Raw genomic sequence first — 25,787 nt, 5'->3', positions numbered from 1 at the left:
TTGGGCAATGCCTTCAGAATCAATTTGTGTATGAACCATATAAGAAAATGGGTCTCATTACCTTACACTCCAACTTCTTATATGGGAAGGGTAACCCAGGAGACATTTCCTTTTCAGGGACCTTTCAGACTCAAAAAAGAGAAATCAAGTCCATTGTATATGTAAAGAAGTTTCAACTTTGCCAAAGACTTCAGAGTCATGCAGAAGTTATCTAGGCCTTAGTGACTTATTATGGAAATTACTATGCAAATGCAAATGAAATGGGCCAGGATAATGATAGTGCTTTCAATCTGTCACTTGTGTTAGTCTAAAGCTTGTCACCAGGAATGTTGGAGAAATGGTGCCTTGGCTCTGTAACTGGGAGAGGAGTAAAAGAGGGCTTGCCTTCACTACTATTGGCCATGGGTTTTGTTCCTGCATATGTAGCAAAATGATTAAGTTATGGACTTCCAGCCACTGAGTATATGAGACCTGAACAGGGTGGTGCAAGTAAAGAAAAAAAGGAAAGGGAAAAAGACTCTGGATAAGCGTAATATGTTACTTTACAGAATGCTAAACAGTTTTCAAAATACTATTCACATATCTCATACATTTTGACTTCATAAAATTCTGTGAACTAGAGAGGGCATATATTCCTATTCCAGTTTCATAGCTGGAGAAACTGAGGCTGATCTAGTTGAAGTAATGTCTATAATCACATTTGTTTTAGTAGAGCCAAGAGTAGAACCCAAATCTTCTGCCACCAGGTTCAATGTTCTTCTTCCTGTAACATATCTAGGTCTCCCCCTAGCCAGGTTATTTTTCTTATATTCTAGGAATATTTTAGGCTAACAGAATTCCCTCAATTTCAGAATGCTCTGATTTTCCCTCAGTGCCGAGACACAAATCCACAACAGGGGTTCTTAACCTGGCATATATAAACTTGCTTAAAAAAATTGATGACTGTATTTCCAAATGATTGGGTTTTGTAGTAATCCCACATATGTTATTTTATGCATGAAAAAGCATGATTTTAAGAAGGGGTCCATCAGGCTTCATCAGACTGCCAAAGCATTTATGACCCAAAAAAAAGGTAAAAAAAAAATTCCACAGCACATCTGGTCACTGTTCTTTATTAAAAGACATTATTTATCACCTGAAAAAATGTTCTGTCCTCCTTGCATTATGGCCCACTGTCTTAGGTAATAGCCTTCAAATGACCAGCCCTGTGCACTTGCATACTGAAGGTTCACCCCTGTTAATGACTCCTGAATACAACCTCATTTCTCAGAACAAACTACTAGTTCTGGGGATTTCTTCTTTGTTGCAATATAACCATTCATGGAAGACAATAAAACAGGAATGCATTCTCTTTTCTCTTTCTTCTCTTCATCCTCTACCTCACCCCCTCACCCAACATCACCTCAAATCACCATACGTGCATTTGTAACAGAAATGGTGCTCCAAGAAATGCTTTGGGACTCCACTCTGATATCTTTCCTTTCTTATCTCTAGGATAGCAATTATCCCTTGTTATTTTGGTTACCAGTGAATCCTGTGTAATCATGGAGCTTCTTAATATAATGAATATTATAGAGTTATAGAACTATATCATAGGGTTGTATTTTGTTAAAAGAAAATATATGACCTACCACTTCCATTGCAATATTTTGGACATCAACATTTTACTTGTGTGTTCACTATCTCTCCACTGTTGCTCTCTGCCAACTGAATCACCTCTGTCATCCAATCAATCACCATACACTTTTTATGCACTTATGTACCAAGAGATGCTGGAGACACAATCCAATGAATGAAATAATCTCTACTCATAAGAAGCTTACATTATAATGGGGAAAAGCATACATGTGCATGAATATATGTGTTTGTGTGTTTGTGTACATATATGTATATACACACATGTATTTTGTGACTAGAGATTAAATAGAAAGAAAATACACAGCAATTAAATTCAAGATAATTTGGGAGATATAGCACTAATGTTTAAATAGATCATGAAAGGCTTCATACAGAAGATGGTATTGGAGCTGTGACATCATCATCATCATCACAACTAAAATTTACATAGCACTTACTATGAGGGTTAGATTGCAAAGATTTTAAAAGCTAGGTGGAAAGCTGTAAGAAATGATAAAAGTAGAAACTCGGGAACTGACACAGAGTGAAACGAGCAGAGCTAGGAGAACAATTTCTATAATGAAAATATTATAAAGAAAACTAGCTTTGAAAAACTTTAGAACTTTGATTAAAGTAATGACCAATCACGATTCCAGAGCACCAATGATGAAGCTTGCTACCCAACTTCTGACCAAGAGGTGATACTCTTAAGAAACAGAATAAGACATGCATTTTAATAAATGGACAATGTGGTAATTTATTTTTGCTCAACCATGCATATTTGTTAGAATCTCCTCTCTCCAATCATCCATAATACACATGACTAATGAATTTAATCATGATAAATGACTGATTTCTTTGTATCATACCTCTGTTCAGAAACTGTCAATGGCTCCCAATTGTACATGGAATGAATTACAATTTTCTCTGCAACATCTTGCACTACTGTCATTTCTTGATACTGTCTGGTCTAATCACCATCCTCTGAATTTACATGGTATAGCCCATGGCTCCACCAGTACAACTAAATCACAAGGCAGGTTGGAGCACTCATCTCATGTCTGTGCCATCATGCCTATCCTTGGTAGGGTTGGCAGGTGCAAGCAAAGATAAGAAAGAACACAGCTTTGGAGAATCCTGCTAACTCAGCCGAATGGTCAATTCGAATCTGAGAATGATAACTAACATATTACATGACAAAAAAAAAAATGACTGGGTAGTCAGTTGGGCAGAATCTAATGAGATAAAATTTGAGAGGGAAAAATATAGAGTCTTGCATTTAGGTTCAAGAAATTGAAGCACAAACTAAGCCAAGCATATTTAGGAAATAGTTTGAAAAAATGTGGGGGTTTTGGCAAGTTGTACACTTCATATGATTCAAGATGATGATCCAGCAGCCACAAAAACTAGCATGATCTTATGCAATAAAGGAAGCATACCTTCCAGGAGTAAGGTAGTGATGATACTACTATTTTCTGTTTTGGTCAGCACACACTTGGAGTTTTGTGGTAATTTCTGTTGGCTATAATCTATCAAGGATGTTGCTAAGCTGGAAAGTGTCAAGAGGAAGCCCCAGAATGGTAAAGGACTTTGTCTGTGCCCTATGGACAGCAATTGATGGAAATGGTGAGAAATGGTGATGAAGAAGAAGAGAAGGATCATCTAAACATGATAGCTGTCTCCAAGTAAATGAAGTTGTCATGAAATGGATATTGAACTTTTGTTTAACTGCAAAGGACAGAACTAGTTGTATGGAGGTAGCAAGGAGGAAAAATTTAGTTAGACTTGATGTAGAGGAAAATTTCCTAAAGATTAGAGTTACACAAAATGGGAAAGGATCCCTCGTGAAAAAGTGAATTCTTCCCTCATTTGAGATCTTTAAATAAAAAATTGCTAAGTTCATGTGAAGTGAGGTAGGGTCCTAGGTAGGAGTCGGATTAAATAGCCACTGAAGTCCCTTTTATTTGTGAAAGTCTATGAATCTATGAAGACCAACATGAAGAATAACACAAAGAACAAATAAGGTTAAATTTAAAAAAAAAACAAATTCTATATTTTAAGTTCAGACTCATCAGATTGAACTAAATGAAATGAAAATCAGATTGATGAAAATGAAGACACATTAATATTTTGGGTTGTTTTCTTTTCCAACCTTATTCTTCCCCAGTGCACAGTGAAATATAGCAATTTACCCCAAATCAGTGTGGAATTAAAAAGGAAAATAGTTGCCCCTTCTGTGGTCCATTGCCAGAGAAAATTGACAACAGCTCAAAGTACACATATCCCAGCTAATGTGGAATCTTTCCCTCTGGGTTTTCTCCTCAACTCTCTTAAGAGAACTCATGGGTACAGTAACTATAATGTAAATTCCTTGGGAGCAAAGACTTTTTTATATTTATCTTTTTATCTTCGGCATATAGAATAACATGCCTTACTTAGTACAGGTTTGTTTGTTGATGTGAATTAAATTTTGCACCAAATATCAGAATATCTGATTTGATAAAAGCCTTGCAATATTTTTTTTCTGATTTGTAAAGGGAACAGGGTATTTGAAATTAGAACTATTATGGAAAATGTAAGATGTAAGTTTGTACTTAATTGTAGGATTCTAAAACAGATAATGGAAGAAGGTAAGGGAGGGAGAATAAATTGAAAAAGGATCTTCATGGGAGGGAACCAGGATTTGGAGAACAGCTAGTGGTGAGCAGTAGAAATCTAGTTGGTACAAAAACTGAGGGTTAGATTATTGCAAAATACAGAGAACCAAAAGCAGTCTAGAGAACACAGAGCTGGGAAAGCTTCTCTAAAGAGCATGAGCTCCTACTGGGTATACAACTTTCACTTCCAACTTTAGTCCCCAAAGTGTGAGGCTACAAATAACCCCAGGTTAGAGGAAATGATTACTGCTCTGACTATGATCATGTGAGTCTCTGTTGATGAAAAAAAAAACTATGGTGCCAGGTGCAGGAAACTCCATCTGGGCCCCAACATCTGGCAGCAGCTTTTGCATACCCTTAAGATGATGGGCCCAGTCTCAGATTCTTGTATTTTCAGAAATACACCCAAGGCAGCCTCAGAATGGCCTCATCACCTGAGGCACCCCAGGCACTGCCAAAAGACATAAGACACTGAGGGGAGGGGCCAAATAGTCTTAGAATATCACTTCCCCAGTCATTTCCCTTCAAATCAGTTCCTAGAAGGAAGAAGTGCATAGCCGCACTCATAAAAGGAACATTTTCCAGGACCCTAAAATGAAACCATTTTGACCTATTCAAGGCCTGAAAAATTCATCCAACATAATTATTTATCCTTAAGTAGCAGTCCTTTCTCAGCCTTTAAAATACCTTTTAAAATAAAATCTCTGCTTGCAAATAATGGAATCTGCCATATAATTCAGCTAAGTATGACTCAGATGCTTTTCTGGTCATAGGACTGAGTTCACTAGCTATACTACTTCACTTGTTCATATTAATATACATACATACATACATACATACACACACACACACACACACACACACACATATATATACATACACACACACACACACACACACATATATCATAGTGGGTTCCTGGCCACCAGCTGCCATAACACATGTGACTCTCTAAACATCCCTATAGCCAAAACTGCAGCCACAGTTGGTAAATGGGTACCAAGACAGCAAAATATAGTGGTTTATTGTGTGTCTGCAGATCTTCCTGGATTGCTTTGGGAAGCCAAATGCAAGATATCAGAATACAGCTGAGAAATTACTTAACTCAAGATGTTGAGTGAATGGTTGAAGCATTCCATTTGGTGTGAAAAATGCAAGAAAATGTTATTGAAATTTTAATATTGTTTTTAATAATTTAGTCCTCCTAGTATCTCTGATTTCATCTTTGTGAATATTCCTTCCCCTGACCCACATAACAACCCATCTACAACTTAGTGAATGGTCACTGACTTGATGTGTTTAAAAAATTCATCATTGTGTAACCCACCAAGTGATGCTTGACTATCAGTACATATATAAAAAAAATATTTAAGGGTGATAAGGAGGTAAATAGAGAACTTCCTAGAAATTCTGAAAGGGGGCTATTATACATTTTTAAGGCTTTTAGAGATTGTTAAACCTGGTTTTTATTATGAATAAATTCATGTTAAAACTCTTAGATTTTCTTTACTTGATATAAAATGTATCATTAACAGTACTCCAGCCTAGTAGTGTTGTACTCAAATAGAATTATGGACCACAAATATATATATATATATATATATATATATATATATATATATATATATATATATACATATATACACACATACACACACACATATATATACACATATATATATATACACACATATATATATATATACACACATATATATATACAGATATAGATAGATATAGATATATAGATATAAGAATGGGCCACATATTGACTTAGTTTTAAAATATAATGCTATCTATGTCTTATTGTATTTTTATTTATTTTGTTAAATATTTCCCAATTACATTTTAATCTGGTTCAAGCTGTATGCTGGAGTGCAGTGTGTTTGACATCTTTGCTCTAATCTATTCCAAAAGTGATTAGGATAATTCTTTGGCTCAAAAGTGAAACAAGGAGAATAGAAGAGGAAAAGATTTTCTGGAGGAATCTATCAATTAGCAATCACTTACAAAGTGTCTACTATGTGCCTAGCACCATGCTAAGCACAGGAAAATAAAAAGATGAAAAAATAAAATAAAATTCACCACCGTCAAATAACCTTCCATTCTATGGAATGGAAAGAGAAATAAAATACATACTAGTAAATTTGGGAGGGAAAGTGGTATTAACGGTTAGGGGTGTCAGGAAAATTTCCGTGTTCATGGTGTTTGAGCTGAATTTTGAAGCAAGCTAGGTATTATAAGAAATGGGGATGAGGAATAAGAACATTCCAGGCATAAAGCTCATTCGCTACAAAGAGAAGAAGATGGGAGTTGTAGTATCATGTGTGTAGGTGGGTTGGAGCAAAGAATTGGTGAAGGAAGGTCATCCATAATATGGCTAGAATGGTAGGCTGGGACCAGATTATGATGTTATATAGTAGGATGTAAATTTGATCTTAGAAGTAATAGAGATTTGAGGAGAGGAGCAATGCAGTTAGACGAATGCATCATGAAAATCACTTTGGCATACACAGAATATGCATCGAAGAGGGGAGAAATTTGAGGCAGGGAGACTAATTAGCATATTATTGCAATAGTCTAGATGGGAGGTGATGATGGCTTTAAGTAGAGTGAAGGACATAGGACTATAGAGTAGGAGCTGGATGTGGGTTTCTGTGAGCAAGTAGAATCGATGAAACAGCAATTGATATGTAAGGTGAGGGAGATATCATAGTCAAGGATGATGCTAAAAATTGCAAATCTAGATAAGAAGAAGGCTGGTGGTAGCTTTGACAGAAACAGAAATGTTTTGAAGAGGATTAGGTTTCAGGGGAAAAGGGTGAGTTTTACTTTGAATATGTTGTGTTTCTGGTGTCTCTGGAACATTCAACTAGAAGGAGTATAATAGGCAGTTGGAGATGATGAACTAGAGCTCAGGGAGAGACATGTAGACTAGGTGTGGACCTGGAAATTATCTGCTTAGAGATGGTAATTAAATCCAGGGGAACTTATGATGTCATCAAGTAAGAGAATGTAAAGAGAGAAGAGCAGGGCCCAGGACATAGCTTTGAGAAACCACCAGTAAAGAGGACTGGACAATAATTAGAATGGCATAAGGAAGAAGGAGAGTGGCTAAAATGAAGGTTTATGTGTAAGAAAGAGTTGCTTATCATGGAATCATCTGAACTGTGACTGTGAGTTTACTGTTCTATGCTGATGCTTCATCATGGCAATAAGATTATTCTAGATTCTCAAAAGTTATGACAATGGAGCATTAGCTATGGGCTAAGAATACTTTGACTATGTCAATTATCTGAGAAACGGCCCAGATAATTATGGAGAAGCTATCACTTCTCTACAGGTACACTCATATTTTGTAATGTGAAAAGTGATGAAAATTATTTACTAGGTCATAAAGCCATTGTGATACATATGGATTAAGGGAACACCTACACTGATGAAATCATATATCTTGTGAATTTGAAAGAGAGGAAAAGACGGAAGGAATAGTGTGCTCAGGATGTCCTGGGTGAAAAGAAATGAAGTAGCAGAGAAGAGACATTGGATCAGAAAGGCACTTAGTGGTATCATTGGCCCCAAACAGGTTGACTTGTTCTGAGTGACAGGGCCAGATAGAGGTGATATGATATGTAGCAATTTCATAAAGAGTAGGGAGAGGAAGACTCTCTATTTTTATATGTATTGGATGGCAATGTCAGGTGTTCGCAGCTCTGAGAATGCCTATTTATTTGGAGTATTTAATCTCTACTTCCCTGATAAAGGAACTTTTCAGGCTTCAGTATAGAAACCTGTCCCTTCTTTACCTAAGCAATAACCACAAGCCAAAATGAAATAAATGCAAATGAAGAGACAGAGGGCTTCAGTTGTGTTTTTAAATAATTACACACCTAGATCTAGAACAGTGTTTTGTTGTTGTTCAGTCATTTTTCAGTCATGTGTGACACTTTGTGACCCCATTTGGCATTTTCTTGGCAAACACAATGGAGTGGTTTGCCATTTTCTTCTCCAGTTCATTTTATAGATGAAGAAACTGAGGCAAACACAGTTAAGTAACTTGTATCCACTGTGCTACCTAGCTGCCATTAGAATAGTGGTATTAAACTCAAATAGTAATAGACCCTGGCTGGCAGCATATTGATTTAAAAAACTCATAAATTTATATTATTAATGTTGTATTATATTTTTATTTATTTTGTTAAATGCTTCCCAATTATGTTTTTGTCTAGGTTGGGCCCCAACCTTGACATCTGTGCTCTGGAAGCCTTTCTCACACGTATATTCAACAGACTTCTTAGCACTATAACTTTCCAAAGCTTCCCACAATAATATTCCCTCCTTTCTTGTTCTAGTAACAAGGAAATGGGACAGCCTCCATCTCTGGAACTAGAATCAAGTTTCCTTGCTTTATCTAAAAACTTCTGAATTCCTTACTAGGATCATATGTACAAGAATATGGATTTCATTTATATGAACCAGAAAGAAAGGAGTGATGAATTGCATTAAAACCTGGGACATAAACTGAAAGAAACATTGGTTTATGTTCACTGTAGAGAATATTCCAGTTGTTCTTTCTTAGTTGAAGAATTTTAGAAGATGGATATTTGGCTGAAATTCAAACTTTCATTAGGTGTATTAAACAAAAAAAAACTTCGATTCAGGTAAAAAAAATGACTCTGGGTTTAATTTTGTGTTCAGCCAACTGATGTATTTTCTTTCAGGAGGGGGTTCATGGTGAGTTTAATTACAAATCCTTGATTAGAACCTGTGGGGGAAAAAAAGAATTGATTAAAACTCCAGTTAGAGTAACATGTGGATGGACAAGTATTTCCATAAAGGATACACATAGCCCCATTGCAGAAACTATAATCTTTTTCATCCTAAAACTTCCAGCCAAATATAAACCACAACAGATGTTGGTTTTCGTTTTCTTGAGCTATTCTAAATCAAACTGTACTCCACAGGAATTAGCTTCCTTCATTTTTCTTGTCTTGAGCCAAATGGTCCCTTTTTTCCTCTCCTCATTCAATAAATCGGCATAGTTCACACATCACACCTGGAACCAGGTTTAAGTGAATCAATGGCATTAGGTTAAATTCCCTAGTTTTATTTTTGTCTTCCATATAGTAACCAGAGGAGAAAATGACTCCACCTCTACCATTCATACAACTATGTGATTCTTTATGAATTCCTACTAACAGCCCCATAATAGAAGTATACACCACTCTTGGATAAATTGTACTTCAGAGACTATCTTGAGCATCTGAATGTTAATCTACAACTTTCTGTGATTTTTTCCCATGTGGCTGATGACATAATAACAGTCAATATTTTTTCTACCAGCAAAAAGAAAAATCCTCAAACTTTATTTAGGGAAGGACAATTTCTAACCACTTCCTGAGAAAGATTTGAGAAGCTAGACAGTCAATGACGTTAGTATTTTGTTGGTCAGCTTGTTTGAAGATCAAGGAAAGCTTGTCTGTTCTACTAATAGCCTGAATCCTTGTTACCTCAAGAGACAAAGACAGAGAGACAGAGGTAGAGGCAGAAAGAGATAGTAAGACGAGTAGGGCTTTTGACCAACTCTCTGATGCCATCAAACATCTTTAACAGAGAGGTGATGAGCATCATTGTACTCTGATGCTCTAAAATAGAGAAGAGTAAACAGAATAAACCCAGCAAACAATAATAAACCGTATCCCACTAGATCAGGTCGTATGATTGAGTCACTTTTCCAAGACAGTTTCTCTTCTGTTTTAGAGATTTGGAGCAAAAATCTTACCTTCTGTCTTCTAAACTGTCTTCTAGGTCTGAGGGTCAGTATAGGTGAAACTTTTCCCCCTACTACCTTTCAAAGTATAAGTCAGTTTTCATTCAAGGGAGTCCTACATTGTTAACAAAAAGCTGCCTTTTTAATCAAATCATGACTTGTTGGGTCCAATTTTTTCCTCTAGTTAAAGTTATATTTTCAATAGCTAAAAAAAAAAATACCTTGGCATCAGCTGTAATTACAATATTGCCAAAAAGGCTTGCTGCTGTTTGTCCTTTGTTCTTGAAGAGGCCTATGACATCAGGGAAGTGATACCATGACATTCAAATGAATTGGATTTAAGTGAGGAAGGGCTGTGCAAAGTCACCAGCCTTACTTTCTCCTCCAGTATTTGATCCGGGTCAAGTGGCAAGATATAGATAAGGACAATTGGAGATGGTCCTGGATGTGGTGGGAGACCTTGGCCCTTTTAAGCTAAAGCTTTTAAAAGGTCTCAGCTTGAGAGAGGCAACTGCCATTAAGTGATTAAAGCTAGGTAAGAAATGAGGCAGTTAAATAGTGAAATGAATGAATGAATGAATGAATGAGTGAATGAATGAATGAATGAATGAATGAATAAATCTGGGAGAAGAAGACCCTCAGGGTTTCTGGACAACATAGAGACAAGTGCTATTTACTGTTTACTCTGAGCTGATCAGGGCCTAAACAATGACCAAGTGGTTCTTGTCTGGGACCTATTGTTGGCCAATCAATGAGAGCCATTGTAATTTGAATTTAAGGTGTGGTCCTTAAGGGGAAAAAAAGTTTCAGAGATCAAAATTTATATTCCTTTGGGCCAAAAATCCCTAAGCAGGAAGGCTTCTACCAGGAGACAAGGTATCTTGGACCTTTTAATAGAATCTACTTTGTGGAGGAAGATTAAACAGATGTCATGTGCCTGGAACTGGAGGTAAGACTAGGGCATAGAGTAGCAGCAGATAGACCAGTGAAGGAATATACCATGATCCCTCTTGAAGTTGAGATGGGAGCAACAAGTATGATAAGAGAACAATCTGATTGCAAAAGACTCTGAGACCACCATGACCTTAACTCAATAGAAGTTTAAATTAAAATCATTTGCCTTCCCACTACCAACATTTACAGAAAGGCATTTCAGTGACATCTGCAATGAAGGAACTATATTTGAGGTGCTAGGTAGCACAGTGAATGGAGCACTGGGCCTGAAGTCAAGAAGACCTGAATTCAAATGTGACCTCAAATGCTTTCTACTTGTGTGACCACAGGAAAATCAATTAGTTGCTTCCTGCCTCAGTTTCTTTATATGTAAAAATAGGGATACTAATAACACCTACTTCCTAGGGTTATTGCGAGGATAGAAATGAAATGTTTGTAATGTACTTTGCCAAACTTAAGATACTATAGAGGTGCTAGCTATTATTTTCATATTCTCAAAGAGAGCCAATTTTAATATGTATAGATGGTATTGGGAAATGTTTTTCTTAGCCTCATTTTAGCTATTAAAAATGAAATGATGGGGCAGCTAGGTGGTGTAGTAGAGAGAGCACCAGCCCTGGATTCAAGAGGCCCTGAGTTCAGTCTGGCCTCAGACACATAACACTTACTAGCTGTGTGACCCTGAGCAAGTCACTTAACCCCATTGCCTAGCAAAAAACAAAAAAAACCAAAACAAAACAAACAAACAAAAAAATAAACTAAATGATACCAATGTTTTCTCTGGTTTTCTCATTTTTTCCTTTCAGGTGATTAGGTTGATGGAATTGAGTTAAACAAGTCTTCCTCAAACTATAATTTGATTATTTATTACTAAAATAAATATGTCCACTAGTCTATTATATTTATCCAGGAAAAATTCTCATGACTATTCATTAGCTAAACATGGTACAGGGTAAAGGACAAATAGCTCTTTTTTTTAATAGATCAACCAATTATGTTTCAGGCATCCCCAATCCATCACACATGTGCCAGACGATGACATGTAAAACCATTTCAGCTGCTACCTTAAACTTGGTCTTGAGACAGAAGTCACATTCAGATTTCCATTCTTTGCATAGAGGGTCATCGCTACGACCCCTCTGCTTAAAGCATATACAGCTCCCCCATACAGTGCTGTCTTTGTTATGAGACGAAAAACTGTGAAAGGGGAACTCAGGAAGTGGAAGTCAGAAAGTTTCACTGAACTCAGGAAATCCATCTCTAAGATATTTTTTTTCAAATTTCTCTCTCCGCATCAGACACTGTGTTAACGGTTACATGAAATGCAAAGCAGCGTGAATATCCCTTTTAGCTTGTGACTTTCCCCATTGTGGTTTCAGTATATCATGGGTTGGCACAAGAAATTAAAGGGGAATTTTGGGAGAGTTTTGCAGAAGATGTAGACATCATGTGAAGGCCTGTACTTGACACAGAAAAAGTTTGGAAACACAGAAATGCATGAAATATATGCATAGTATTTGTATAATATCAACATATTTTATCTTTTAATACCATAATACTTCAGATATCTTCTCTGGTACAAAGGGAGGTCTAAAAACATTTATGTGGGTTCTCCAGATTGCAGGGGTACCATGACCCAAGCCCCCGTGATGTGGATGGGATAACTATAGTTGGAAAAATCCTGTTCTTGGAATCAGAAAACCTGGGTCCAAATTCTTGCTGCTTTCCTCCCATGGGCAAATCATTTCACATTTCAGAGCCTCTGTTCTGTCTTCTATAAAATGGAGATGAAAATATTTGTTCTATCTCTATCCCTTTACAACTCTAAGCCTGCAAAGCTTAAAGTATAAAGTGATAGGGCTATTATTATAAGGTCCCTAGTGAGAATACAATAATTAGAAAACAATAAAGAACTGAATATCAGAGATGGGTAAGGGCAGAATACATTAATATCTTCAACAAGAGACTAAAATCAAACGTTAAGAAATCTCAGGCTGTCATGACAATTCTGGGACATTTTAAGCCATCCCAAGGAAAGGTATAATAATTTGCAGCCTTATGGCTTTCAATTTCTCCAAATGAAGTAATGAATGAAGCATTTGTCTCTTCCAGAATGGCTACATCTTCACCTCAGGTACCCCTAGAGGTACCCTGAGGTTATTTGGGATATCTTTTCCCTAATGCTATTGGCTCAAACTTCTCTTCTGGTGTTTTCTCTCCCTTCCTATTAGCTGTCAATTATTAACATCACACTTTGGTTACTATTTAAGTAATTAACATCGATTAACTTTTACAAATGGGGTATTTAACTTTAATGACATAAGGTTTTTTCTTGTTGTTTTGTTTTGTTTTTCCTGCAAGGCAATAGGGGTCAAGTGACTTGCCCAGGGTCACACAGATAGTGAGTATCATGTGTCTGAGGCTGGATTTGCACTCAGTTCCTCCTGACTCCAGGACTGGTGCTCTATCCACTGTTCCACCTAGCTGCCCCTAATGACATAGTTATAACAGAAGTGTAAACATTTCCCCTCCCCTACACTTTGGGGATATACTATATTGCCTCAATCCCTGAGGAGCATGGGCTCAGACTTACATTTTCTTCTTAGAGTAGTTCCCACCACTTTCACACTATTGAATGAGTCTTTGTCTTACCTACCACTAGGATGGGTCTCAAAGGTTGTTTTTCCCCCACTTCAGGGACCCATAGCTGGACCATCTGGCTGCAAGCTCTGGCAAGGACTTGACTCTAGAACTTCTCAAAGCTCATCAGGTTGCAGTCATTTCCAATCTCCTTCACCTAAAAAGAAAGAACAAATCCTGAGAAAAAGAACTGAGGCTCCTATTTACCGGTTGCACATTGACCTCATGAGGGGAAGGCCTAAGCATTTATCCTTTACAATGTTGTTTCTCTCCTCTCCCTCCTCCACCCCACAAGGCCACCAGGCAGGAAGAAATTACAACAAAAGAAAGGTGAGATTCTGCTTTCTAGTACCTTTTTAATGCTCTGTCCTGCTTGAGTTCCATCTCTGCAGTCAATCAAAAAGGTTCTTCATCATGTGGCTAGCAGAACAAAAACAGTTGCAAATGTTTCCCCATGCTCTGAATTTCAGATGAGAATTACATGAGGTGAGCATTCTTTACATGTTCCCGATAGCTGGGGCTCACTGGCAAGTTCCCCATTACAGAAAAATGGGGTTTGTAAGAAGCAGGAATTGAGAGTGATAGCAAGTTTGTCAATTTAGGTAACTGGAATGATAGTATTATTCTCAACAACAATAAGGAAATTTTGATGAAGTATGGGTTTAGGGTAGAACGTGATTTATACTTTAGACATTTTGAGTTTTTTATTCCTATGGGAAACCAATTAGGAATGTCTAATATACTGGATATCAGGAGAAAGATTAGTGCTAGATATATAGGTCTGGAAGTCACATGTGTAGAGATCATATTTGAACTAAAGGAGCTAAGGAGATCACCAAATGAATACACAGAGAGAAAAGAAAAGGGAGTCCAGAAAAAACCTTGGAACACATTCTTTTATTGTGGGTGTTATATGAATGATGATTCACAAAGGAGAATGAAAAAGAAGAGGGAGTATTCAGGAGAGCATGATCTACAGTTTTCAAATGCTACAGGGAGGCAAAGGAGAACAAGTACAGGGAAAAGAACACTAAATTTTAAAAAATTTTTTCTATCTATCTATCTGTCTATGTATCTATGTATCCATCCATCCATCCATGCATCCATTCATCTATCTATTTATCTATCTATCTAACCATTCATCCATTTATTTATTCATTACAATTAACAAAAATCTATTTTCTTTCCTTCCTATCTTTTCCTCCCATTTGGAAAAAATGAAGACAGAACCATTGTAACAAATGTGAATAGTCAAATAAAACAAATTCCCACTCAGGTATTACTGACTGGAAATTCCCAATACAGGTGGCATACACCTGTCATCCCAGCTACCTGAGAGGCTGAGGCTGGCATTCCGCTTGAGCTGAGGAATTCTGAGATGCAGTGCTGTATGCCAATTAGGTGTGTGTGCTAAGTTCAGCACTACAATGAGCTCCCGGAAGCAGAGGGCCACTAGGTTGTCCCATGAAAAGGCAAATAGGCCTAAGTTGGAAACAGTACAAGCCAAAGCTTTCATGCTGCTCGGGCTGCGAGCTTGCTCCCTGATAGCAGGAACTATTTTGTGCTTTTTCGTATTCTTAGCACAGGGCTTGGTACATAATAGGTAGTTAATAAATACTTGTTAGCTTACAAACTTCCGGCCTGCATAAGACAGGGAGACCCAGTCTACAAAGCAACAAACAAATAAAAGCAACAAATTACAGCTTTGTCCAAGTCCAAAAAAATACATGTTTCATTCTGTACTCTTGAGTCCATCATCTCTCAAGCCCATTAGATATGATAAATAAGAGAGCTTTGGCAAATTTGTGGAGAGGAAGGTAAGTTGAGTAAAGAAATTTGAAGCTAGGTTGAAGAGGTTTAAAAGAGTTAGAAAAAAAGGAAGTTGAGTTATTGTGTATAGATGATGTTTTAGTGGATTTCGTCCAAAGAAGAGAAAAGTGATCTAGGATGAGAATGTAGGAATGGTTGTATTTAGTGAAGATTTTTAAAAAAAGATTTTAAAGACTTAGGCATGTTCACTGTAAGCAGGGAAGGAACCAGTAGATGAGAAGAGACTGGAGAATAGAGGGAAGGGGAGATGGTAATAGGAGCAATATTCTGGAGAGGTAGGAAGGGACAGTATCAAGTTAACATGTAAAGGTGTGGCCTTGACAAGGAGAAGGGTTACCTTTTTATCAGTGAGTAGTTAAGACATCACCTTCATGATGTCATTGGTTCTCTTTGAGGAAGATGGAGTAACAATAGAAACAAGAGCAAATGACGTGGGAATAAAATGGAGATTGCCTCCATTCTTACCTATTCTCACCTCTCAACCCGCCACATTCTGGCTTCCAATACTACCACTAGACTGAGACTTCTCCTTCCAAGGTTACTAAATAATCTCTTAATTGCTAAATCCAATGGCCTTTTTCTGGGTTTATACTCTTGTTGGTAGTATTTGACACTATTAACCATTCTGTCTACTTGTTTCCTTTTTGCACCCCAGGTCCTCCTAACACTGTTATTTATTTGTTTACTTGCTGCCTGTCTGTCCATTCCATATCGGTCATCATTGCTGTATCACCAACTATGTCTTGAAACCAAGGCTCTATCCTGGGTCCTATTCTCTTCTCCCTCTGTTCTATCATTCCATGATCTTATCTCATATGAGAACAATTATCATCTTTATGCAGATAACTCAGTGATACACACATCTAGCCCTATTCCCTGAATTAACTAGCTGCTGTTGCATGTCCCATGAGGACCTCTAACTCAACATACTCAAAACTAATGTCTTTATTTTCCTCTTGACACCCCCACCCAATCTCTTTTTTTTTACTCTCTCTAGACCCTATAGCCAATCCCTTGCCAAGTCCTGTTGATTCTACCTACATGGCATCTCTCCCTTTCTCTCCAAGTACACTGCCATGCCCTAGTTCAGGCCATCATTGCATCTTGCCTGGGTTTTTGTGGTCAATTTTTAATTGGTCTCCTTGCCTTCAGTCCTTTTCCTACATAATCCATCCTAATCTATACAGCTGTAAAATTAGAATTCCTAGAACATAGGACTGATTATATTAAAATGTTAAAAAAACCAAAACACCCCCAATTGTCAACTATAGCCACTCAGTAAAGTATAGACCCTTTTCTTTGATATTTAAAAACCTTGGGCACAACCAAGTTGGCAGAGTAAAAGCAATGACTTACTTGAGCTCTCCCCCCAAACTCCTCCAAATATCTGTAAAAAATGGCTCTAAACTGATTCTAAAGCAGCAGAATCCACAAAAAGACAGAGTGAAACAAATTTGCAACTCAAGACAGCCTGGGTGGCTGATCAAAAAGGTCTATCGTGCCCAGCAGGAAGAGGAGCGCAGTTCCGCGTGGGTGCAAAGGCAAAACAGGTTTCAACAAACCTTGAAGAGGCCTTAGAGAACTGAATCACAGGGAAGCTATGGAAATTTCCTTACTTCTCAACCCACAAACTCCAAAGATAACTTAGAAGGTCAGTGGGAAAAGTCTGTGACCACAGTGAGAGAGAAGCATGGTCCCAGCCCCAGTCACCTTGCTCGGCCTGGGCAGTGGCTGCTTCTGGAGCTTCAGGCCCACAGATTGAGGGGGAATCAAGTGGCTGATCAGAGTGGGGTTGCAGGGATCTCTCTGCTGGTGCAAGATTATCTTGCTTTGCCCACACTTGGATCTGCGTCACAGTTCTGGGTGACGGTCCTGGGGCAAGGAGGAGTTCATAGAAGCATGGTGGAGGTGGAAGGGAATCTGTCTCATGGTTCCAAGGCAGAAAAGAGTGCTTGTGGTCACTCATAGACCAGAGCATAGGCCAGGAAAAGAGTAAACACCTCACCTCGTATCATACCACCTTGGAAGAACTGAAAATGTACAGGTCCCTAGAAGTACCTCTGAAAACAGCTGCACAAAACCCACAAAGCTTGGGACAGTACATTCTTCACACTGGAAGCAGACTCCTACCTTAACAAAGAGTTTAAAACTCAAATAATTGGCTGGAATCATGAACAAAGGCACAAAAACAGTCAGACCATAGAATCTTTCTTTGGTAACAAAGAAGATCAAAACATACAACCAGAAGAAGACAACAGAGTCAAAACCCCTACATCCAAAGCCTCCAAGAAAAATATGAATCAGTCCAGGCCATGGAAGAGCTCAAAAAGGAGTTTGAGAAACAAATAAGAGAAGTAGAGGAAAAACTGGGAAGAGAAATGAGAGTGATGCAAGAAAATCATCAAAAACAAGTCAACACCTTGCTAAAGGAGATCCCAAAAAAATACTGAAGAAAATAACACCTTAAAAATAGCCTGACCCAAATGGCAAAAGAGGTCCAAAAAGGCAATGTGGAGAAGAATGCCCTAAAAAGCAAAATTAGCCAAATGGAAAAGGAAGTCCAAAAGCTTACTGAAGAAAATACTTCCTTAAAAATTAGAATGGAGCAATTGGAAGCTAGTGACTTTATGAGAAATCAAGACACTGTAAAACAAATCCAAAAGAATGAAAAAATAGAAACAATGTGAAATATCTCATTGGAAAAACAACTGACCTGGAAAATAGATCCAGGTGAGAGAATTTTAAAATTATTGGACTATCTGAAAGCCAGGATCAAAAAAAGAGCCTAGACATCATCTTTCAAGAAATTATCAAGGAAAACTGCCCTGACATTTTAGAACCAGAGGGCAAAATAGAAATTGAAAGAATCAACTGATTACCTCCTGAAAGAGGTCCCCAAAGGAAAACTCCTAGGAATATAGTAGCCAAATTCCAGAGTTCCCAGGTCAAGGGGAAAATATTACAAGCTGCCAGAAAGAAACAATTCAAGTTTTGTGAAAACGCAATCAAGATAACACAAGATTTAGCAGCTTCTACATTAAGGGACCAGAGGGCATGGAATATAATATTCTGGAAGGCAAAGGAGATAGGATTACAACCAAGAATCACCTACCCAGCAAAACTGAGTATAATCCTTCAGGAGAAAAAAATGGTAATTCAGTGAAATAGGGGACTTTCAAGCATTCTTGATGAAAAGATCAGAGCTGAATACAAAATTCGACTTTCAAATATAAGACTCAAGTGTAAACAGGAAAGAGAAATCATAAGAGACTTATTAAGGTTGAACTGTTTATATTCCTGCATGGAAAGATGATATTTGTAACTCATGAGAGCTTTTTCAGATGACATAGGGTAGTTGGAGGGCAAAAATTATATGTATGTATGTATAAATAGATAGATAGATAGATAGATAGATAGATAGATAGATAGATAGATAGATAGATAGAGGGCACAGAGTGAGTTGAAGATGAATGGGTGATATCTGGAGAACAAAATTAAGGGATGAGAGGATTATACAGGGAGAAAGAGAAAGGGAGAGGTAGAATGGAGTAAATTATCTCCCATAAAACAGACAAGAAAAGGCTTTTGCAGTGGAGGGGAAACAGGGGAAGGTGAGAGGAAATGAGTGAATTTTATTCTCACTGGATTTGGCTTAAGGAGAGAATAACATACACACTCAGTTGGGTATGGAAATCTATCTTAACCTACAGGAAAATAGGGGGGAAGGGGACAAGAAGCAGGGATGATAGAGGGGAGGGCAGATTGGGAGAGGGGGTTATCAGAAGCAAACAATTCTGACTATGGAGACAGGTCAAAAGAGAGAATCGAATAAACTGGGGGCAGGATAAGGTGAAGGGAAATATAGTTAGTTTTTCACAGCGTGACTACTGTGGGAGTGTTTTACATGACTACACTTGTATAACCTGTATCAAGTTGCTTGACTTTTCAATGAGGGTGGGTGGGGAGGGAGGAAGGGAGAAAATTTGGAGACCAAAGTTTTAAAAACACATGTTAAAAAAAGTTGTTTTCACTTGCACCTGGGAAATAAGAAATACAGGAAATGGGGAAATCTATCCTGCCCTACAGGAAAATAGAAGGGAAGGGGATAAGAGAAGGGGGAAGGAGAGATAGAAGGAGGGCAGATTAGGGGAAGGGGTATTCAGAATGCATGCCATCTTGGGGTGGGAGGAGGGATGAGATGGGGAGGAAATTTGGAACTCAAAATTTTATGGAAGTGAATGTTGAAAACTTAAAATAAATAAATTTTTAAAAACTTTTAAAAAATTAAAAAAAGAGAAAAACCTTATACATCCAAGCCTTCACAGGCTTTCTTCTATACCTTGTATAAATGCCTTCCATTTCCACCTTTGCCTGTTGGGATTAATAGCTACACTCAAGGCTCAGCTGAAGTGTTATCTACCCAGGGACTTTGTGGATCCTGAGTGTAGCTATTAGTTTTATGTATCATCTCTGCTAAAATTACTTTATATTTACTTTGTATGTATTTTATAGCTTCTAATTTGTGAACATGCTATTCCACATCATCTCCCAGTAGTAGTCAGGTCCTTGAGGGCAGGAACTGTTCTTCACAGCAACCCCCACCCCCACCACCTTGGGTCCCCAGGGTCTTGCACAGAGCCTGTAGCATTGTAGTCACTTGAAAATTCCTGCTGAATTGAGTTTGAAGAAGGAGAAGGTGAATGATATATGAATCCATTTCACCTGGGTCCTGAGAACTGGTTCTAAGCAGGAATTACCCAAAATAATTTTAACTGACTGCAACTTATACCTTTGTAGTTAGTTTGTGGTCTTGTTACTTCTCAGGTGAACAATGACTGAAATATGATATTCTCTTAGAGAAAGTCTTCTTAGTGTCTAGTTACATACCAAGTGAAAATAGTATTTGCACATTTTAACAAGTGCAAAGTGACCAGCGGTTTGCAGAACCTTGTGGATGTTGAGGATAGAACCTCGGAGCCCTTGTCCTTTTGTGGATCCACTTCTAATCGTGTATGAGATTAATGAGTTCTAGCAATTACTCTTATTCCTTCTGAACATCCCTTCCCATGTCTTCTTCTCTGCTAGGGAAAGAACTGCAGTCTCCCTTCCTTCTCTTGCCTCCCATTAAATAATATAATAGCTCATAATGGAAAACAGGATGTCAACAAGACATTATATTTTGGGAAAGTGTAATATCTCTTCAGCTTTTCAAATCCTTCAAGGATGTGAGCAGTACAATAATGATTATCACTGGGAATAAAACATTTGCTTCAGGAGATACTAAAGGTGAGAGTGAAACAATTTTGTATTTATTTTAAACATTACAATGTCATCCATAATTAATAGGATAATACTGCTCGGTAGAGCTTGAAAACACTGTGTACATTTTCAGCTGTATTTCTTCCTCCTTGCATGAGAAATAGACTTACCCTTAAGCCTTCATTTCATTTTATTTTTTCATAAGAAAGGTTATTTCTAAAGCCTGCACATTTGTTTTCTTTCCTAAATGTTTTGATTAACACTATTTTCCATGAGGTGGTGATAATTAGGTCAACTGTTTAAGCCTGATGCTAAATGGAGGCATTACACAGGAGGGTCAGCACTTTGGCTACTACAACCCCTCTTTAATGCTGCTTCTTTTTCACACCATAATTGGGACTCTCAACACAGCTTGTACTGAAATAAGCCTTCCCAGAGCAGCTAAAAGTCATTTTTATTTCATATGGTATGCAAATCAAACACTTCCATTTTCTAGGCCAATTGCCAAAAAAAGTGGGGGTATATCCACTGAGGTATTACCAGGAAATATCACTTAAATAAACAAAAGAGTCAGTGGAATAGCACTGTGCATTAAAGAGATATGGTCATGTGAGTAAATCCATGAACTAGATGTGGTTGAGGATGAATGGAGGGAGAAGCAAAAGGAATATTATCATGGGACTATTCTCTAAACCACATGGAAAGAAGATGGAAATGGATGAGGATTTTACAAAACAGATTTCAGACATAGAGGTGGCAGTGGGGGATAACTTCAAATACCTGAACATATGCTGAAGCTTTAGCTATGCCAAAAAAAAGGAAAGAAGGAAAACAAGCATTTATTAAGCCCCTACTGTGTATTTGGCACTGTGCTAAGTACTTTACAAATATTATCTCGTTTTGTCCTCAGAACTCTGTGAACTAGGTGCTATTATTACCTCCATTTAAGAGTTGAGAAAACTGAGGCAAGGAAGTTAAATAACTTGCAAAGGGTCACACAGCTGGTGTCTGAAGCTTGATTTGAACTCAGGTCTTCCTGACTCCAGGCCCAGTGCTCCATTGTACCACCTAGATGCCTTTGATAAATTTTTGAAATGCTTAGGATCATAGAGTCACTAATTTCAAGCTAGAATGTACCTCAGAAGTCATCTAGTCTAATACCTTTATTTTATGGATGAGGAAAATGAGGCTCAGGAAGGGTAAAGGACTTGTCTAAAGTGACATAAGTTGTCAGTCTTATAGGTAATATTTTAACCTGGGATAGATGATAATTTCATTCTTCAAAAGGTTCTGAAATAATCATTAAGTGTTGTTCCGGAACTGATACTAAACAGTGAGGAGGAGCTGGTGACTTTTTAGGCAGAAGTAGCCACTACATCTAAAGGTTTGTGATAAAGAAGAAAACAAAAGCTAGGCAGAGTGTGAAGTGAAACCTAAATTCTGAGAAAGATTTCAAAGGAGTTAGAAGAAAAATGAGTAAGATCTCATAGCCTAAAATACTAGAGAGAAAAATGGTTCCAAAGGAAGTGGAGACCTATCAAGAATGAAATTCTGAAGATACAAATGTCAATAATTCTGACAGAGAAGAAAAGGGGAACTATTTAAATAACTCAATGTTATTGCAAAATCTGCAAAGAGAACTCATTAGATAGTTTTGATTTTTTAAACGATATGAATAGATGATGGAAACAGGATTCAGAAGCTGAATGAAAATGAAGGACATGGACCTGTAAGAATAGAAACAGGACTGGTAAAGATCAGAATACACTTATGTTATCAATGAACAAGGTTTTTTTTTGAGACTGTGCTGGGGTCAGAGAAGGAATGCTATTTAACATAGTGCTAAAAATCCTAATTAAAACAATAAAACAAGACATAGAAATTTAGTGAATAAACATAGGCAAAGAGGAAATAAAACCATCATTTTTTTCAGATGGTATAATGATGTACTTACAGACCTATAGTCAACTGAAAATTGAATGAAATAATTAATAATATCAGCAAAGTCAAAGGATATAAAATAAATATAAAATAAATATGAAATAAAATAAATCCTCATACATCATTAATGCTCCAATATGTAACCAATAAAACTCAGTAGTAAAAAAAGAAATTTCATTCAGAATGTATAAAATATTTGAAATTCATTCAAGGGTTGAATACTACTTTAAAAACACAATCTGTAGAAATAAAGACAGACCTAAACAATTAGAGAATATTAATTGTTCATGGTCAAGCCAACGTAATAAAAATTACAATTTTACCTAAACTAATTTGCTTGTGCAGTGCTGGATTAGCCAAACTTCATAAAATATGTTTTTACAGAGCTAGGGGAAAAAAATTCTCAAAATTCATTTAGAGGTCAAGAATATCAATGTAATGTTTTTAAGTGAAAAGGAAGGGAGGGGGCTGTCTATCAGCAGTACATCTTAAGCTCTACTTCAAAGAAGTAATCATTAAGAGGGGGAGAGAGAAAGACAGAGAGAGAGACACAGAGAGAGAGAGAGAGAGAAGAGAGAGAGAGAGAGAGAGAGAGAGAGAGAGAGAAAGAGAGAGAATAGTGGAACAGGTTACATACACAACATACTGAAGTAAACCAACACAGTGGCGCAGTGTTTGATAAACTCAAAGAATCCAATTAATAGGGAAAGATGCACTATTTGACAAAAACTCCTAGAAAAACTAAACAATGGTCCAAGATAAACTCCAAATGGATGCATCACATGGGTATAGAAAGTCACATCATGAACAAATTGAGTAAACAAGAAAGAAATTGTCCTTCAAGTCTATGGGTAGAAGAGTTCATCACTAAATAAATCACAGATCACAGAAAATCAAATGGATGATTTTGATTAGATAAAATTAGAGTTTTTGTATAAATATATAGCATAGTAATATAGTAAATATAAGAGTAAATTGTTATATAGTAATACAGTAAATATTTATAAGAGTAAATTGTTATATTAAAATATAGTAATATAGTAAATATTTGAGGGGAAACAGGTAACTAGGGGAAAAGTCTTTGCATGTTTCTTAGTTAAACATCTCATATCTAAGCTATAATGAGGAACTGATTCAAATTTATAAGACTGAAAGTCATTCTCCAACAGATAAGTGATGAAAAGATGAAGAAGTAGTTCTCAAAGGAAGAAATCCAAACTAACAATCTGATGAATAAAAAGGCTATAAATCACTAATAGGGAAATGTGAGGAACCATATCATATTCATCAGATTGGCAAAGATGACAAAAGAGCAAAATAAGAAATATTGGAGAGGGCCATGGAAAAATAGGTACCCTACTGCACTGTTTGTGAACCTGTGAATTGGTTCTGCCATTCTGAAAAGGAATTTGAAACTCTGCCCAGAAAATTATCAATCTGCCTATATTTATTAACCCATCTCTATACCATGCCTATGCCTCAAAGAAACCAAGGATAGAGGAAAAGAATCTTTATGAACAAAAATATTTATAGAAAATCTTTTGGTTTTAGTCAAAATTATAAACTAGATGAGTATCTCATTGAGCAACGGCTAAAAATATTGTGGTAGATGAATGTAATGGACTATTATTGGGCCATAAAAATGATGAAATGCACAATTTTAAAGGAGACTTGGAAGACTTTTATGAGCTGATGTGAAATGAGAAAACCTAGAATAATTTATATAATGATAGCATAGAGAAAAGCAACTTTGGAAACCTTTAGAACTCTGATCAGCAAAATGGTAAACCTTGAGTCTGAAAGAATAAAGATGAAACAAGCCATTCAACTCCTGTCTTAAACTCTCTTCATTTTGTACAGCACAGTGATATTCCATTGCATTCATATACCAAAATTTATTTAGTTGTTCCCCAAAAGAAGGGCAGAACTAAAAGCAATGTATAGGAGCTGCAGAGGGAAATTTCCACTCCATGTAAGCAGACAATTCATAACAATTATTGTTGTCCTGATCCAACAATCCTGGAGAGCAGTTTGGAACTATCCCCAAAGGACGGTGATCAAACTGGATACCCTTTGATCCAGCAATACCACTAGTAGGTCTATATCCCAAGAGATCATAAAAAAAGGGAAAATGACCTACATGTACAAAAAGAGTTAGCAACTCTTTTTGTGGTGGCAAAGAATTAGAAATTGAGGGGATGCCCATTATTTGGGGAATAACTGAACAAGTTGTGGTATACGAATGTAATGAATACTACTGTGCTATAGGAAATGATGAGCAGGTGGATTTCAGAAAAACCTGGAAAGACTTACATGAACTGATGCTGAGAGAAGTGATCAGAACCAGGAGAACATTGTACAGAGAAAGAATAGCACTGTGGATAATCAACTATGATTGATTTAGCTCTTCTCAGCAATACAATGATCCAAGACAATTCCAAAAGACTCACAATAGAAAATGCTACCCATAGGGGCAGATAGGTGGCACAGTGGATATAGCATCAGCCCTGAAGTCAGGAGGACCTGAGTTCAAATCCAGCCTCAAACCAAACACTTGACACTTACTAGCTCTGTGACCCTGGGCAAGTCACTGAACCCCAACGGCCTTAAAAAAAAAATGCTACCCACATCCAGAGAAAACTGATGGAGTCAATGCACATCAAAGCATCTTTTTTGTTGTTGCTGTTGTTATTGGCTTCTTTTGTGGTTTTTTCATTTTGCTCTCTTCTTTCACAAAATGAGTAATGTGGAAATATGTTTAACATGATCGCGCATGTATAACCAATATCAGATTTCTTATCTTCTTGAGGAGGGAGGAGGGAAAGGAGAGAGGGAGAAAAATATGGAACTCAAAATCTTTCAAAAAACAAATGATGAAAATTGTCTTTACATGTAATTGAAAAAAAAATAATATTAAAAGAATAAAATACTTTGTGGTTTCCCTATCCCTAGACATCTTCAATCAGTGTCTTGATGTTCACTTGTTGGGAATGTTACAGAACAGATTCTTGTTCAGGTACAGGTTAGACTTGATGACCTTTAAGGTCACTTTCAACTCTGAGATTCATGTGTGTAATAGCTCCTTCCAGCTCCTTAAAACTGAGCACATGGATTTTAAT

General features: G+C 37.1%; 1 long non-coding RNA gene across 1 annotated transcript; it reads right to left on the bottom strand.

Annotated features, from left to right (window-relative positions):
* Positions 1-8,930: 8,930 nt before the first annotated feature.
* Positions 8,931-14,076, bottom strand: LOC110196695 (uncharacterized). The gene is made up of 3 exons (XR_002321286.2): positions 13,991-14,076; positions 13,651-13,795; positions 8,931-9,039 (listed from the first exon to the last, which is right to left on the bottom strand). It is a non-coding gene; the product is annotated as an uncharacterized LOC110196695 (long non-coding RNA).
* Between the last annotated feature and the right edge of the window lie 11,711 nt (positions 14,077-25,787).

The sequence above is a fragment of the Phascolarctos cinereus genome, unplaced genomic scaffold (assembly GCF_003287225.1).
Source record: "Phascolarctos cinereus isolate Bilbo 61053 unplaced genomic scaffold, phaCin_HiC Scaffold_7;HRSCAF=346, whole genome shotgun sequence".
NCBI lineage: Eukaryota > Metazoa > Chordata > Mammalia > Diprotodontia > Phascolarctidae > Phascolarctos > Phascolarctos cinereus.
This window is presented reverse-complemented; position numbering and strand designations above follow the sequence as displayed.